A 6,500-nucleotide genomic window follows, 5' to 3' on the forward strand; every position below is an offset into this window, starting at 1 on the left:
CCAACCAGACTATAAAACGGACTTTCTACGAAGATTAGACCAGGAGGGGATTAAAGATTATTAACCACACAGCCGGTGCAGCATAGTGGAGGCACACTGGCCACGAACTCACTGGGGATAGGCAACACAGAAGAGGGGTGGCTGGAGCCGTCTTTGGAGAAGGGGTAGGGAGCCAGTGACGCTGGGGGTGTGGGGTGAGCTGGGGCACAGAATGGCAGAGAAAAGGGATGGGTGGGCAAATGGGGCAGGTGGTTATAGGTTATAGGGAGGGAGGGAGGGAGGGAGATCACAGGTGTAGATGGGCCAAAGAGGCTGAGCAGAGGAAGGGAAAGGTGATGAGGTCCCGGAGGGAGCAGGTGGGAGGTGATGGGGGAGAGGAGAAAGTAGAGCAGGGTGCCTGGGAATTCACAGGAAGGTCTGCAGGGATGGAGGCTACATGACCCCCTTTGCCTGAATGGAGAGAAGGGCTCAGATCCTCACAGGGATGTAGGCTCCTAATTCTCATGGAAGTTAGGTGCCTAAATCCTTTTGGGGTCTGGGCCAGCGTGGCAGGGACCACTCAGGGTCCGCGTCCATACTTACCCCCCTTGTCCACGGCCACTTTGTATTTCTCCAGGATGGCAAACTGCTTGTGCTGCAGGGTGTCCAGCATTTGCAGGCTTTGGCCCAGTTCCTCCAGCATCTGTGGAGGCTGGCTGACTCTGTGGGCCAGAGCGGGGAAGAGACCGAGAGAGACAGGACTGGATACGATGACAAGGGCTTTCTTGTGCCTGGGTTGGAAGACTGGCAGTGTGGTGGCATTTGTTCGGACTTGCCTGTTATGCTGCGCTCCCCACAGCTGCTCTGCTCGGGTAAAGGCGTTTGATGCCCCATGGCAGGACTGACACTACAAGCCATTGAGGCTAGGGCCTACCCCTATGGAACACTGGTCCTTCCATGGGTGCCAGCAAGGGGTCCGAGCTGAGCCAGGGTGGGGCCCCTATTTAATAGCAAGGTTCTGCTCTGGGCAGGAGGCCAGCTGACCACTTCACACGTAAGCTGACGAACCTTGGAACCACAGAAATGGTGAGATCTGGGCTTTTGCTATTTTCCCAGCTCTGTTACTCTCAAGTGCTTTAAGAGTAAAATCCTTGTGGTTAAGAAGTTCCTCTGCTGAGCCTCTGTTCCTCACTTTCCTGCCATGTTTCTCTCTGAAGGGGTTAAACTAGAAGCCCCGAGTACCCTCTAGATGGGGCTTTGCAGGACTGGAGGGCTTGGGAGGACTTGGCTGGACAACGGCATCCCAGGTCCCAAGGAAGAATATCAGACAGGGCCCTAGAATCCCAGAGCTAGAAACAGAGACTAGACTCTACCCAGACCCAGCTGGCATGGAAGCACGCGGGACCCAGAGAAGGTGACTATACAGTGGGTAACTGGGCCATCGCATCGGTGGGGAGAAGGGAAGGCCAGAGAGGAGCCTCCCCAGGGAGAAGGGCATGGGCTGTCTCTGCCCCAACCAGTGTGGGATACAGGTAACGGGGCAGGAAGGAAGGGGCAGTACGATCTCTGCCTGTCCAGGGATGGCCTCACTTCCCGGCATTCTCCTGGAGGTAGGTGTACAACTCCTGCAGCCGGGTACCGGCCATCTTGTTCAGCAGGCTGGTTAGCTTGTTCTGCCACTTGCAGTGCTGGACCATGGAGAACTTGAGGTGGGAGCAGTCGAGCAACACAAACTGGATGTTCCGCACTGTCTCCTCCTTCTGCACGTTGTTGGCCACCTCCATGTACCTGGGGTGGGCAGGTAAGAAAGGCAGAGGTGATTTTCAGACCTGGATTTGGCAGTTTCAAGTCTGCACATACTGGAGGTTTTGTGATTGATGCTGGAAATGCTGTTTTGTTGTTACACCATGTAAAATTAAACCTGTCAAAGGAACTCACTGACAGAGAATGTTATTGAGGCAAATAGTCAAAAACAGATGAGGTCGTTAGATGAATAAAAACACTATCTGCCATGACAATTGCTTTTGCAGAAATTCCAAGTCTTCAAGATACAGGGAGTAAGGTGATCCCTGGCTGAGTGTCAGGATGACTTCAAACATACATGCGCATGCACGCATACACACACACACTCCCCCAAGCAACACAGGATAGTACTGGCCTGAAACGGGGTGGCACGTTACACCTTGAAGCAGGAGGTATTGGCCCCTATCAGAGGCAGGGATATCAGATGAGATGAACCATTCATCTGGGTCGGTGCTGTGTGAAGGCAGGGATACCAAACTACATGGACCAGTGATCTGACCTGATGCATCAGGAAGGCAGGGATACTGGGCTAGATGGGTACATGGGTCTAACTAGTGCCCAGGAGTTGGCTGGGTTTTCAATCCTGCCCTCTCTCTCTGACAGGCAGACTTTGCGGTGAAGGAGCTTTCTTATGTCTCTCCAAGAGCCACCTCTGCAGCTGATTATGGAGCAGTGCTAACAGGCCCCCAAGGAGAGCTCTGTCCCATTCAACAGTGATAGAAATGCCCCTGACATGGGGGCACGAGACAGGGAGAAATGGACAGCTGGAACAGGGGTGATACTCACTTTTAGGGATCTGTCAATGCGCCGGCGCAGAGCCTGCAGCCAGTGCACCAGGCCCGAATAACGGCACATGTGTGGCGGCAGGAATGGCAGCTTCTTGCTCAGCAATTTGTTGACCAGGGCGTGCTCTCCGTTGAACGGCATGTAGACATCCACGGCTTTCTTGTCAAAGGTGCACTGGATGGCCTAGGGGAAGAAAGAGGCCAGCTGATCCAGATAGGGGTGTGAGGCACAGGGCCGAAGCCGCTAGCCCATGCAATGCAGCAGCTGCACCAGCAATCCACTCCCCATCCAGCAGCTGGTCCCCCCACTTCATCTGGAAGATGCACTCATTGACATAACCTGAGGGCTGTCAACACCCCCGTACTCCCCAGCTAACCAGTCTGGGAGCAGCCCTCTCATAGCTCACAACAAGCCAGTCTAGGAGCATGTCCGCCCGACTGCCATGTCTGAGAACTGCCCCCAGTCAGAACCACCAGAGGCTGTTCCCCACTGACACCCCAATCTTGGAGCTGCCCCATACTCCCCCATTCCCAGGAGCTTCCAAACTTCCTAATTATCCAGTCAATAGCTGGCTAGGAGATTGGCATCTGTGTCTGGAAAGGTTAATTGTCTTCGGGACACAGTTCTCTGACAGGGTCCTGCCCCGCTGCCCTGGCACCGTCTCCGTACCTCTTGCGCGGACAGGTGATGGAAGATGTCCTGAATCTCAACACCATGCTCCACATCCCTCACCATCTCAAAGGCCAAAGGGATCAGGTTTTGACCTCCAGGTCACCTCCAAGTCTTTGACACCAGAGCGGAACCTAGTGTCACAGAGTGGTGGGGATTCGCAGTGAGAAGGGAAAAGGTGTTGTAGGACAGCATGGCTGCCTCAGGGTTCTGGGGACACAATATGGGCCATTCACCCCTAGCTCATTGGTTACAATTGTGTCCTATTCAGCAGTGACTGAGTGTTTTTACAATCTGAGGACTGTTTGGAGACCTGTGTGGAATGAGCTGCTTTGTGGAAAGCTGAGGTCTCAGTCTAGTTCCTGAAAGAAAGATCCCATAACATGATGCACACAAGAAACATGGGAGCATCCCAGTATTAGTGCATGGAGGTGAAGGGGTGAATTGGCCAGGCAGACTTGATTCTCCTTTGACGTGCAGATCTGCTCTATCCAGGCCAGAGTTGAAGATTATTAATGGGACTTTTGCAGGGAGGTTGCATGGACATAACCTGTGCTGCGCCTGCTCTGAGGCTGGGAGAAGTGGAGACATTCTAATTCCAGGCCCCATAGAGCAGCAATGTCCCCTAGCAAGGAATTATAGTGAGTTAATAAATGAAATGTAATAATGTGAAATTCTCTCTCTCCAGGTGTGAGACGGGGAAGTTCCAGCAGCCAGTGGAGATTTCTCCTGAACTGGAAAAGAGATTCAGTCATTTCTCCTCGAAAAATATTACTCTAAAGGAGGCTCTGAGGAAGTTCAAAGGTACCAAGAAGGGATCTAGGGGAGGAAATCAGGCTTCTGTCCCTGGGGAGAGAATCTGCCCCGGGACAGAGGTGGGGTGGCCGGGATCCTAGTTCAGACTGTGTCCCTGAGAGGGGCAGGGGGAGGAGATATCCCCTGGGGGACCCTGAAATCAGCCTCTCTAGACTCACACAACCTTTTCTCTATGACCCTGGAAGACTTCTCTCTTCCTGGAGACTTTCTGCAATGCAGTCTATATGACCCTGGAGAGTCTAGGGTGTCTGACCTGTCAGACCATAGAGAGCTGGGGATGGATGAGGTAGAGAAGCCAGTCTTATTGACCAAAGGATTTTTCAGCCTGTTTGTCACTGTCCTCTGTGCTGCAGGAGATCAGACAGTATCACTAGATACTGCAGGAATAGCCCACTGGGAATAAAAAAAATGGGCTCCTCTAGCTTAAGTCATCCTAGTATTTGTGACTGTGGTGAACTCCCATCTACCTACCCCCTGGCTCTTCTCTATGACCCTGGAGGACACCTGTCTGACCAACTACCAGTACCTCATCTCTATGACACTCCTCCCCGTCCCTCCCTGCAGCACCAGGGATGGGAATGGGGAGGGAAGAGCCCCTGGAGCTGAAGGAGGAGCAGACCAGGGCCACCATGCTCTCCCTGCCTCGTGTTACCTGCGAGGGGGAGGGGGTGTTCTTTGTCCTCCTGCTGCAGCTGGGCCTGCCCCCCGGCACGTTCTGCCGCTCTCAAAGCCCCTTTTAACCCTGGCCTCTCACGGTCACTGCTCTGCAGCCCTGCCCCGCTGGGGAGGAGGCAGCGTCCGCTCCCCGCCAGTCTCAGCTGCTAGGGACCTCGGCACCCGAGCCTGGGCAGGAAATGGAAGTGACCTCCCCAGCCAGGATCTCTCAGGCAGCCACCGTGCAGGGCTGCATCTCAGCGGCTGGAAGGGGCTGATCCTGCCCCTTCCACTCCCAGCATCTGGGCCATGCTTCTTCCCACCCCTCGCTCCCCCCAGCACCTGCGGCGCGTATGGAACATAGAGGCAGGCCAGTGCACGGTGTCCTCTTTGGCAGGCTGTCCTGAGCACCCACCCCAGTTGCCCACACCTGGTCCCGGTCGTGTCCCACATTTCCTGGTGCCCTATGCAGCCACGTATGCTGCGTATGCCTAAGGATGGCCCTGTCATCACTTCTGTTTCACAGATGGGAAAACAGAGAAACAAAAAAGGGCAGTGATTAAGGATGAAAGATACTCTCTTAATATAAGAAACAGAATCTCTTTATCATGGTAAATCCAACAGTAGTGATAAAAACACATTAGACCTACATGAGTTCTTCTTCTAACTAAAGAATCAGATGCAGAAAAATCTGCATGACAAAGACATTCCCATACACAGGGTTCTGAGGACTGAGGAACATCAATCTTTTACCGGCAACTGCCCATTCTGTACAACGGATGAAAGCAATGAGATCTGAAACCAGAACACTGATCCCAAAGATGATAGCAAGAAGAAGAAAAATCTGATAATTATAGCCAAGAAATAAATGCGCATAGACATTTGGTCCCTCTCAAGTTTTTTAGTTGAGCATGGAGTCGATCGCTAGAGAGGGTGTGGTAGAAATTTTAATCCCTGCTTCGTTCCAAAGCTGCTAAGCTGAAATTCAGACATTATAATAATTTTCAAATGCCAGAGGGATCTGGTCCCAGAGATAGCATTGCAATTATGTATCCTAAGCTTAGCAAACTAATTGCTAATTGCAAGTGTTTATGGCAAAGGAAGTTTTGTCCAGGAGTAACATTTTGAAAGTAGCTACATGACTTTTCAAAATGTTTCATTAATTTTCCATAACACTTTAACTGGCTCCTGAGACACTTTTTCGTAGATTCCTAGCTTTTAAGAGCAGAAGGTACTAATAGGTCACCTAGTCTAGCCTCCATACAGGCCAGAGAGTTTCATCCAGTCACTCCTGTATTGAGCCCAATATCTAATGTTTGATGAAAGCATGTCCTCCAAAAAGGCATCCAGTCTAGAATTGTAGACTTCACAAGATGAAGAAGCCACCACTTCTCTTGGTAGTTTCCCTCAATTGGTAATCCCCCCTCATGGTTAAAAGTTTGTGCCTTATTTCAAATTTGAATTTGTCTGGCTTTAATTTCCAGCCAGCAGTCCTTGTTATGCTGTTCTCTGCTAATTTAACAATCCCTTTACTGTCCAGTTTCTTGGATATAATCCCCCAGTCTGTAGTCATGGCATGGAACATATTTCATTTGAATATATTAAAATGCATTTTGTTTGAATGGGCCCAGCTCATCAAGTTACCCAGATAGCTCTGTATGATTGCCCTGTCAATCTTAGTATCATCTGTACAGTTCATCAGAAATTATTTTGCTGTTTAGTCCCGATTACTAACAATATTGAATAGCATCAGGCCTACAATGGGTTCCTCTTGAACCTCCCTAGAAGCATCC

The sequence above is a fragment of the Trachemys scripta genome, chromosome 4 (assembly GCF_013100865.1).
Source record: "Trachemys scripta elegans isolate TJP31775 chromosome 4, CAS_Tse_1.0, whole genome shotgun sequence".
NCBI lineage: Eukaryota > Metazoa > Chordata > Testudines > Emydidae > Trachemys > Trachemys scripta.